Here is a 12280-nt window from a genome sequence, read left to right on the forward strand (position 1 = left end):
AAAATGCTTTTGTGTATTGAAAATATCGTAAGAAGCCAATTATGATTTTCTTCGATATAGGTTCATAAATTAAGTCTATCGCTTTCTCAAGCACTATTAACTAGGGTAACCTGAATTAGTACAAGGGTATGGAACTTTATCATTACTGGACTAATTAAAGGGTGCATATTATACTCAGTGTAACGACATAGGAGCGCACGCGAGCCTCTGTAACGTAATAATGGATGTTCTGCTCTGCCTTCTGCCGCGCGGTTAGCACTTAAACGAGATTTCGGTGCTGCGACTAACGCAGTAAGTAATTAACATTTTAATACGTTGATTCAATCCGAATACGCTGTCATTCAAAAGCAAGGGGTTATTTAATCTTTAGCGAAATGCATTATGCAAAACACGATGCTGTTTCGACTTGCAAATTAAAGTTCAAGATCAACGTCTGAACCGTCTGCCGGTCTGTCAATACTTTTTAAACGAATCGTGATTTGGCTATTGGTGGTAATCGATAAAAAATCATGCCATTCCGATTACGTTTGGTTGCAACAGTGTCCAACGAGCGCAACTGTCGTCACGCAGGTCCCAGTCCCAATCACGCCCGTCTCAGGCTGAACTTTCGATTTTTACGCCACGATTTCAGATTTATTACATCATCTTGCCATAAGCTTAGGAAACTACAACATTAGCAACTACAACGCTTGGCTGTTTACGGGTTACACACGCTTTGTAGAAATCAGCGCACAATCTCTTGTAACATGAGTGGCAGCAAAAATAAAGATAATTAAAACCATTTATTGGGAAACGCTTCACGGTTCGTTCTCGGAGTGATTGCTGATTACCTACTTCTGTTAATCGACTCTTCCTCGCTAGGTGTGTGGAACAGAGCGATAATTCTCTAGCACGCGTAATACTAAAGAGTCATTGACTTTAGGCTGCTGTATTGAATCACCTTAAAATTTGATACTGTCAACTGATTATGTATTATGTTGATGGTGTGGTGAATGTTATTAAATGGTAGTAATGTGAGTAAGATGGCGGGTGTAGAGGTAATTATGACAAGTATCAGAGGAGACAGGGTGCACCGTTAGTGGACGTGCCGGAATTCGCCGGTACCGTTACGGCTGCGTCGCTCGATCGAACCACCAGCTTTTTATACCCTTGCAAACGAATGTTAAGTGGTTTTTTGAATAAGCTTTGTCGTTAACCTCGTGACCGCTGATTCTGGCCATATCAACCTGCTGATTTAGGCTCAATTGACTCCGCGGATTAACATTCAGGAACAGTGTTTTAATAGTCAATATGAAACACGATTATTTGTGTACCTCGTGAGAATCATAAATTTTGGTGGCGATCAAACATTAAAGCTAATTGCTCGAACCGCAGCTATATACTGTTGAATATTAACAGGAATTATTTATTCGGCCATTGAATTCAGTGCCAATATTTGCTCTCCGATAACGATTAATTTAAACTATATTTTAGTCAAAGTTATCAAAATTTCTATTGGAGGTATTTGAGTTGGACTTAGCGTAGTTTATTAATCCTTGCCATCACTTCACAGTTATTAGTTTGGTCAATCTATAGTATGTAGTTTAGTAACCAAAATTAGGGTTGTATTTGTTTGCTAACCTTTGGTGTTGTCTAACAGTTGAATGCTTTGTGTACTTACCAAACATCTAACTCGAGGCTCTATTTTGTATTGCTTGTAGTTATTGCTTAATTTTCTATTACCCAACCGTAATAATATTAGTTTTGTTGCAAGCATGAAGCGAGTCGATTGTCTTTGTATTCAAAGTGAAAAAAATATAATTGAGTTTCTTTCTGTAGTGTAGACTAGTTCCTACCTCTACGTGTATTTAGGCTGAAAATTGGCTATTTGCATAAAACTGAATATTGTTCGTAACATCATGCTCTTGGTCAAACATTGGACGTCGATAATGAAGAGACAGGATACACTGACAGTTCGCATAATGAACTGCCGCATCGCGTAGTGAAATAACCTATCACTTGGCACTTACGGTATTGAGTTAGACGAACAACTTTATAATTATTTGTTTGACGCCACTATACTGCAAACAAAAATTATACGTCAACATTACGAAGCATTCAAAGGCGACGACGAACGACGTGAAAGGCAGGTGATTGAAAACATTTTAGTTAACACTTCATAGATAGTGTTTGTTCTTTAGATATCGTGACGGTTGATTCTTCTCATCGTTGGCTAACGATGACAGATGCCGGCAACACGGATGCCACCAACTGACCGTGAAAAGCTGTTTTCTCCGCGCGAGCAAACGTAATCGAAAGACATTCGATGCTTTCATCGCTACACGACTCGAGCGTGACGGATCCCGGTCGGATGTGCAAGTAGAGAAATAATGATTATTCGATTTCAGAACCTAATGGAACTTAAATGATATGATAATTGCTTCATTTCAAAATCCATTCAACATTGTAATAAGTAATAAGATGTCACGCATGATTGTTGCGATGAATATAGTAAGTTTGAAGATAAACAGAATCCAATGGTCGATTCATTCAACTTTTAAAACTATGAATCAACTACTTAAACTGTGGCTAAATAAATTCCCAGCTATTTAAGGTAACTGAGTTCAAGGTTTAGTCAAATAGACAGATTTATTTTAGCTGAGCACGTACAAGGAAACTTAAAAAGGATTTATAGAAGCACTAAATGTTCGAATTGTAATTGTCGAATGCAATGTAAATTGGTGACAATATTTCTTTCAGCAGGTTTTACCGCACCTGTGTCGAAACGCTAATGGTCAATATAGAAATTATTTTATTGGTCAATAAACGTGTTTTTTGCGGCGGACTCTTGTCTCTTCCAGATAGATTTCGTCTTCTCTTCTTCGCGACAAGAAGATTTCTTTGGTACTCTTTCTCCGCTTTGGAATGATGTCTACTTACTTGAAAAACAAAACGGATCCAAAACTAGCATTTCAAAAATATTTTTTTCTAACTGACATTCAAACTCTCATGTGGTACAATATACAGCCAAATTACCAACTGCGTCAATCGACCGTCTTTTGTTGCTGATTTTAATATATTGTTCATAATCAGTTATTTCGTTGGAATGTTGTATTTATATAGCCGTGTCAAGTATTTGACCCTAGTGGTTTCGGCTGATGGGGAATCCGTTATGATAGCATTATAACAGGAAAAATCCTGCTAATGTGGTGATAAATAGTCTTTTAGTGATGTTTAATGAAATCTTTAGAACTGGCTTGCTAAAATGAGGCCGAATGAACAATTAACACACAAACAGTACTTACCTACAACAACAATTATTATGATCCGAAAGGTTTTTTACTTGGAAATTTAGAAGTATATTTTAGGCAAAGTTTTCAAGTATTTGTTTAATAACAGCCGGTTGAGAAAATTTGTGCAATTCCCTTGGTTTTATTAAATGATACTTACATCATCAAAACATGAGATGTTAAACAAAATAGGTTAGATAGCTTAATTTGAGTAGGCCTTCAAGCATGATCGCACGAAGACATGTTAGATAAAAGCTATTTATCTCATCTTCATTATAAATGATGAGGTCATTGCAATATCTACAACAATAATTAGGTATTTAAAGGCTGTACGACCTTGGCGTTCACTCTTGGATCCCGGCCAGGCAGTAAATCACGAATTCTACTTTATTGCAGTCGCCCTCGAATGCCTTTGTATGAGTCTGACGATGTCGTGACTGGTCTGATTTTAAAACTGCATTACACAGACGATCTGTATAAATATTTAACCATTTATGTGATCGGAAGCCGCGCTGGTGTTGTTCCTTTTTCGTTTTAACTTGACATTGCGTTATTATAGAATCGTATCTTTTGTCCGGTCAAGTAGTTAATGCCATCTGCGGCAAATCTATAATAAGTCACGTCAAAAATAATGGTAAGTATATATTTATTTGTGTCTATTATTTGTGTTTCAAACAGGTTATATTGTCTATTATTATATCTTAGCATTATTAATATGGTCGTAAGGCCCAAAGTCCTTATAAAATTCAAATCCCATTGTTTAACTATTGTGTCTGGAAATCCGGGCCTTACGAGGATATAGGTAATATGTATTTTTGTAATAAAACATGAAAACTGGCTCTATACTTAGTAAGTACAATTATTCTAATTGCCGCGGACCGTACTAACGGTGCCACTGACATTAAAACCTAACTTGCACACTTCCAAGTTTCCCGTCCTTTGTTTTTTTACTTTCGACAACAATTACACTTTAATAGTGAGAGTCTTTCTACTTTTTCTGGTCGCAAAAGGTAAACGCACACCTGCCTCGGCAAAAGGCCATGGTCGTGTCACGATTGAATGCCTATGCGCATGACTTTTGGCCGCATCATGAACGAAAGTGACGGACAAATTGCTTTGTGCGTGTTTTGTTACGGCCATCTTGAACGGTTATACGCTCATTGCGTAAATGAAGATTGCAATATCTGTAGTGGTTAGTTTCGTAGATGGCTCAATGAGACGTGTCTGCACGTTTATGTATTATTTGGCCGTGTATTTCTGTTTTGTAGATAACCAATTGAACTTTACGCAAGCAAGTTGTTGATGTGTTTGTTGGTTACTTTGTAACTTTTTATTTTGATCGTACCTTCGATGTCTCGAACGTCTTCGACTCAGATTAGTACAAAAAGAAAACATTTCAAAACATGTTTAATATATTGACTTAAAAGGGTAATTTATCCGAATTCACATTAATCCGAATAGAGAAAGCAATCGATTAGTAAACTATTAAAAACTTGTCATCGTAGCAAGACTTACGATGCTTTTTCTGCATAGTTTTCACTTTTGAAGATTGGTCAATTATTTTTTTTATTGTTGTTATTAGTTTCTGGCCTATTGGCACGTGTGGGTGAAAGCAGCACCTGAAGTAAATTATCGAGTGAGGCAAAGTGCTAACTGATAACATGATTCTCAACTCCGCCCATAGCCCCTTTCACTCAAAGATTGATTAACAGACTTCTAATATAGGCTGTGCAGGATCTTGTCAACCTATAGATGGATATGAATTTGCATTTCCGAGTATTGGGAACCGGATTGTTAATCAAATCTGCGAAATTCTGTCTAATTCATCTACAGTACAAAATTCTTAATTATTAACTTTATTTACTTAACAAACAGGCTTATTTGAGTGACTGTCTAAATCAGTTTAAAATTAATCTGTTGTTCAAAATAAGTTATTGTTACTGGTTGACAAAGGAAGTATTAGGTAAATGAGTAATTTCTTGTGAGATCGTGTCGTTTTACAAATTCAATTGCAATTTTGTAATTCTACCAGCACCTGTCTAGGAACTCAAGATAACAACATCGAGGTATGTGACAGCCAGTGATTAGCCAATTTGCCTTTCACTAGCACTTAGATGAAATACACTGCAGCACTTAATTTTACGTCTTCCAGGTTTCTACCTACTACTTATTACGTCACATTACTTGCAACTACTATTATATTTTTTTGCATGAACTAAGCTGTGGATTAGGTAGTTTTTTACTTTTTCGTACGAATCATTCGCCATCACGTAATAAAGTAAAGGAGAAATGGTTTGTCACGTTTTGATGTCTGTCTGGACATTGGTTTTATTTTCAAACAGTTGGGTGTTTCGAACATGCTTCCTAATTTCGAGGCTAATGCAAGTGGAGTTTGAAATCCGCTGGCTCTGGGAATATCGCGGTCGTTAATGGAATTTCCACATCAGGGGCTGGTTCGCCGCTGCTGCGTCCGGCGGGAACACGAACCTCCACGCCACGCTGCATCACGCGGGCCCGGATCCGGCCACCGACACCCGGCCACCGGGCGACGCACAACCGAGCACCGTACAACCGATCCCTCGCTCGCTCCAACCCCTCGTATTAATCCGATTACTCCTAAAGGCACCTCGCGCTTGAAAGGATTACCCCGTGTATTTAAATGATTTTTGCATGTGGCATTTTGACGCCGGATCCCTTTAACCTAACACCTTTTGTACCCAGAGGGGATAATTAGATCCTTACATTTTGTTTCACAATGAGCAATGAATATTAATAAACAGAATCAAAGTCGACACCATCGGGAGGGGAGCTTGGGTGCGTAATTCCGAATAAATTTAGATAGCTATCAATCTTATTCGTTTTGGGAAGTTTAATAAATTTTTCCCTAGACAAATGATGAAGTAGGTCGGATAGCCCGTAAGTAACCTTCCCAGTCTTTGTTAGGATTTACTTTCGAGACTTTGTCTGAGATAGTCAAAGTCCAGCTTGTTTATGCGGCGAGGTTCTTGTGAGTGATAATTCTGTTGCATTTTTTGACGAATTGTCGAGTACTTCTTACGGACAATGAATATCGAAATTTTTGTTACAAAAAGTGTAGAGTTCACCGGCCACCCCTGTGATCGGTTGATCGATTGTTCAAACACCGCCTCCCAATTCCAGTTCCCCAATCTGAACATAACATATGGAGCTTAAATAAAGATATCGGCATTCAGTTGGAATCAGTGCAGTGCACGGCGCCGGGTTTGCTTGATTTTAATCAAAAGTTTCGATTGGACTGGCAGGCAGTCGCGTGAGTGCAGCGTTCGGGGCCGCTGTATGATCGGACTTTAATCGCTGCACCCGAAATGTGTGTTCAATCTAATACCTATTTGCACTTCCATAATTGTGGAAAGTTGGAGCGCTACTTGACGCGCTACAGCTGCTGATTTCCATCAGCGTCCTGAGACACATATAACTCGTTACAAGTTTGACGTGTGTAGGCGTGTTCTGGAAAGTTCCCGCTGGCTTGCATAGTCAGAACTCACGCTTCCGAATTATTACTAATTAAGTACTTACCTACTCTACGTCGCGCCTTTCTTCTGTAGGCGATTTTGGTTCGACAAATTGTTTCTTTGTGAAACGCGTAGACATAAAAAAGGGAGATTTTAATGAAAAGTGAAGGTAAATCTCGCTTCCGAGCCTACATTTAAGTGAAATAAAAATAAATTGTACCTAAAGTGGGATAGCCGCTCAAATTAAGCACCTGAATAAATTGTGTGATAATCCGTAGCAGTCTTTTAATGCTTTATTGTAGAGCCGCTGGCGACGAAAGCGCGGAACAAACGAATGAAATAATGATTACTTTCTTTTCATTACTTCTCCTTGATCCTGGTAATTGAGGAAATTGGGTCAAAGTGTGATAGAGTATTGGGTGTTATCGGGGTGGTGCCATTAGGGACCTCTTAATCGCATTTAACGCCTTTATCACCTGAGGGAGCGCAATGAGCCGTAACAAGCGAACATAAGGTGCACGAAATCCTGTGCGAGTTAATGTATCCGAACGTTTGTATTATGACTATCCATTACTTGCGCATAAAATTCATTTATGCACAGAGAGGCACAAGACGCTAAATTGACCACTTAAAATTTAAGAACAAGACATAAAATAAGTGTGCAAATTTTCATGGGAAGCAAATTTGAAGGAGATAGAGGCGGTCGAGCGTTGTGGTGCTTTAATTTATATTTTCCCCTAAAACTGCGGGCAGAGTTCATAATGGGCACAACATTAGCTGGGTCTACTTTGGGCGAAAGCTTTTAAGGCTTTTCGACTCATCTCGCGTAATAATTCCTCGTAGATAGGTGGGCCTTTCTTGCCGGAAACAGCTTCTGAATTAGGTAATTAGTATTACCGAATGCTTACCTTAAAAAACGTCCATTTTGGACCGAAGCCAACTCTGCGAGAATATGGAACAGAAGCTGAGAAATGCTTCTTAAAATTTTAGTATTGAAATAAAAATTCAGCTTACGAGTATATTCTAGAAATGTTCAAATCACTGCTAGCGGATACTGAACATGGCATTTAGTATTTGGCTGGGCAAACTAAGTGATCGTGAAAATAACCTCTACGTATACGTCCAAATGCTTTTAAAGACATCTCGCTCGATACTCAATCTGCTTTAAAACTTAAGACGCAGTCAACAATCTGACCCAGATTTAGTCGAATGAAAACTTCAAAGAATTTCTCGTTATTATTTAACAGTAATCAAGGTGTTGTCATTAAATCAGTTTTCGTTTATAATATGCAAACCGGACAGAAGTAGTGAAAGCGTTCGAGAGTGAAAACCACAAAAATGCAGCCGGTTCACTTTCCTACGGTATGCTTATGGGCATATGTGATAGACGGGTTTATAGTGCAGCTGTAGAACTGACTCTATTATAAGCAGGAAGCCGCTTTCTATAAGACGAATTTATTGACATGATCAACAGGTATAGAGTAGGTACACACAAGGTATATACTACGTACTACTGTACTTGTTTACGTATCAGTCATGGTCAGATAGACATGATATAAATCGTCTTTTACGACTGACCATTAATATTCAAGTGCGATAAACAGCACCTGCGAAGTTTTTGTTATAATTACAACAACAAGCTGTTGTTTTTGAAAATAAACTATTATTTGTTATTGCTGTTTGTTGTTTTATAAACAGAAATATTGATATTTGTACACTCTTTTTATCGAAATAAATTCATGCCTTTGAAAGACCTTTTTCATATAAATAAATATAGAGTGAACGAGAATATTGAAGTGCACTACTGGCGGAATATTTTAGCATCGTACATTATTGTATTGAATCTAATATACATTTCGAAACTCGTATGATAACTGCGCGAGGGTCGGGACAACTTCATCCTAGTTTCCACTTGTCCACTCCGTTAAGGGTCATTTCAGTTACGTCAACTTCCAAATTTTGTTAGCACCCGTTCACGAACTTTGTCTACGATGATGTGATGTAAATGTTTAGGCGGAAAGTAACGAGGATCGGCACAATACCGTCAGAACTTATGAAGGAATTGATTAATAATAGTAATGCTGTAAAAACACTTCCGTAGTGTTATCCTTACGCGATCAGTGCTAAATGCCCTATTTATTAAGTTGATTGATTAAGCGTCTGCATTAATTACAAACACAAATACCTTCTAATTAGTGTCCAGCGTACGTGAGTGAGGTCTCTCCAAGCGAACTGATTGGTCTAGAACTAAGGATCAGTTAAAGCTGTAATCAAGTAGATCGTGATAGATAAGGTTTAATAACGGGTTGTTGGTTGACGGTAATGTCTAGTTTCTTTGCGTTCACTGACTTGTCTTGCTAAATTAGAGACTTGGTTGGGAAACGAAATGAACAAATTTTAATTCTCACTCCGCTTTAATTCGGTCTACCGAAGCTCTGGATCGTGACTTCGGTATTTAAGTTGGAAATTCTGGTATCCAAGTTTTAAACTTTGCTGAATTTGAATATAGTCCAATTTTAAGTTTGTTGTCTCATTACTTTAAATTAAGAGTGGCAAAAGTAGTACTTAGCAAATTAATTTGTGTTCACTTTTAGAAATTAAAATTATCATTCTGCTTCTTGCCGTTACCCCTATGTGGATTGCGTTTTCATTTATCCCCTTGAACCGTCACTTTCGTACACTTCTTCAATACTCATAAAATTTAAATAATCATTAAGTACTCGCCTTAATTATCCAGACAATTCAGGACTTTCAAGAAACTTTTACTCAGACCGGATAAATTTCCAGACGAAAAAAGTTCGGGCGCAATTTTTTACCCAAAGCTGACATTAATTTGGTGATTATTGCTTAAGTTTAGGCTTATGAAATCAGTCTTGTGTTTGTATTTCGTTAGCTTTAGTACTAACTGGTTGTAAGTAAACAAGGCATGTTTACGGTGTCTTGTGGCAAACCCACCGCGATGTTTCGTCACTTGCATTGAAAGTGCATCGAAATGTGGGACACCAGACACTGCAAGTACCTACATACAAACTGCATTAGCGAAGTCGTATGTAGGTAATCGCTCGATGTTATGTGTAATGTTCCTATGGTTTCTTCGTCATGTGTTGGTCACATGTCTTATTAGGAACGTAACATGTCATTACACCTGTATCCCCGAAGGGATGGGCAGAGGAGGATATTTCGTATACACACCCACTCCTCGTCAGCTGTTTAAGTCTCATGTAATAGGGGTCGTGCCTTTCGCCATTCATCGGACACAAAACTTGTGCCCAAAAAATAAATTCAAATTCTGTATTCAAAGTCGAACTAAGTACATGTCAAGTGTCAAGTCACGAATTCTCCGATATGTGGATTCAATGTGTTTGAAAGCTAAGGTTAGCTTCCATTAGCTTCGGTAATCGCAACATTTCTAAACCACGTCTAAATCACACGCTCATTCTTAATTTATATAACAACGAATTCAACAAAAGTGCTTATTTTTGTTTTAAAAGTAAAGATGTGTTCCCAAGATTTTTTTCTGTATCCGCAACATGCGTCCGGTTCATTCTTTTAAGGTTAATTAAATTGCCAGGTTTTTTGTACGTATCTACTCACTAGTTACGCCATGAACTAAATGACTGCGACTGAATTTATACAAGTACTTTTACAAGTATTTTTTTTCAATTTAGTAGGTATATTTCTAATAATATACTTAAGGCTTTCTGAGAAACTTGCCTTAACAGTTGGTTCCATAAGAATAAATGTAGAGGCGTTGAGCCGCTTTCGCATTTACAAGTAATGACTCTTTAATTATGTGTAGTGGGAACTAACAGGTTTACCCCAGAGAGTACGCTTTAATATGCCTAAAAATAACTTTATATTTTTTATACATTTTAGCGACTTCAAAGCGGCTCGAATAAAATCAGCAATGTAATAAAGTAAGACATCGTTTCTTTTATTTATACAAAAGTCACCGAATGAAATTCCGATCGTGTTTTCTCCGTGACACATCGCACCACGCCTCTGAAAGAAGGAGAAATTCTTTGCATATTATCGAAAAAAGATTGAGCGAAACATTTCGACACCTTTCTAATCTTAACAATATCTATTCTATCCCCGATTTGGCCTTTTCTTACGCATTGTATTGCGGAAATTCCATTTTTGTATTTCTGAATCGCTTTTAAAGGACATAGCTGTTGCATTACACTTATTCAACTCTTGAGTCAGTAAATGTATTTTTTTAAAACAAACAATGATGCTATAATTAATATTATCTGCTTTATATTAAAAATCATCAATGCAATCGCTGGGAAGATGAGGGGAAGAAGAAAACGACGACGTACAAATTTTAGGTATATTTTCTCCTCTATTATAAAATTTCAATATTTTTTAGTGATAATACATCGCAGTAAAAGTAAGCGGAATTCTGACACAAATAACAAATTACTGCAATCTGTTATTATTATCACAAACTGGATCTGTGTAATTCAATTTGATCAGTTTTTTTTATAAAAATCGTTATAACAACATTATAAATCCACTATTAAATGGTCTTGTAATAAACTCGCTAGGACAATACACTTAAGTTTGTCACGAAGAATGTTGGCAGAGAAAATACGATAATAAGACATGTGGGTGATCTAAACACTCGGATTAGTTAGGTTTGTGGGCAACCACACAGAGACGAAATTGAGGATCAAGTAAATATATTACGGAATATTAAGACACTTGTTCAGGATAAGGATACTTGGAAAACGGGACTATGACCGAAATATATTACCGGGAAGTACACAATAATTTGCATTTAGAGCACAAGTACTCTGTTGCTAGTGAGTGGTACACCCTAAACAAATGAATACGAAATTGTGATACACCTAGGACACTTCAAAAAACCTCGTTTTACATAGACCCTACACATTGACGTTATCGTTTGACGCCCATACGATTGAAGACTAAAGTAAGACCGAGGGGGGAGAGGTAAACCTGGCTTAGCCAGCCGGGAGCGGAGAGTTGCCGAGAAAAACTAGAAGAAATGACCGCGAGAAGCAAGTGGCATAAAGTGAACGGTAGTGTCTATATTGTCGGTTACAGTAGATTTAGTGAAGCTAATAGTTAAACACCAGAAAACTGCAATTCTGAAATCAGCTCCATAAACAACATTTTAAAATTATAGCACATGAGTGGTGGCTGAAGAATAATGCGTAACATTTTTGCACTTTAACACTTCTCCTTTAGATATTTCAATTCCGCTCAAACAGTGCACAGCCTTTTGGATCCTAGTTCCAAACGACAAGTGCGAGCTACTTTACACTTATATGACATCCACAAGAACACTGGGAGTGATTCTATTCCACTTCGGTGCCAAATCGAGACTTCGAGAAGTTTATATTAGAAGGAAACATTATAGCCAGTAAATATAGTGGAGAAAACGTCAATATTAGTTTCTCAATAAGCCTTATAGGTAAAAAAACAGATGGCGTCAAAACAAAGCCGAAAAGGCCTGAATAATACAATAGTTTACGCCTGGCGTGGCCATAACTT

The 12280-nt window shown here is 37.6% G+C and overlaps 1 protein-coding gene across 3 annotated transcripts in view; it reads left to right on the plus strand.

Moving 5' to 3' along the window:
• The window catches only part of LOC126368690 (uncharacterized), a 169409-nt gene that overhangs the window by 6494 nt on the left and 150635 nt on the right, over positions 1 to 12280 (plus strand). The window lies entirely within an intron of this gene.

The sequence above is a fragment of the Pectinophora gossypiella genome, chromosome 8 (genome assembly GCF_024362695.1).
Source record: "Pectinophora gossypiella chromosome 8, ilPecGoss1.1, whole genome shotgun sequence".
In the NCBI taxonomy this organism is placed as follows: Eukaryota; Metazoa; Arthropoda; class Insecta; order Lepidoptera; family Gelechiidae; genus Pectinophora; species Pectinophora gossypiella.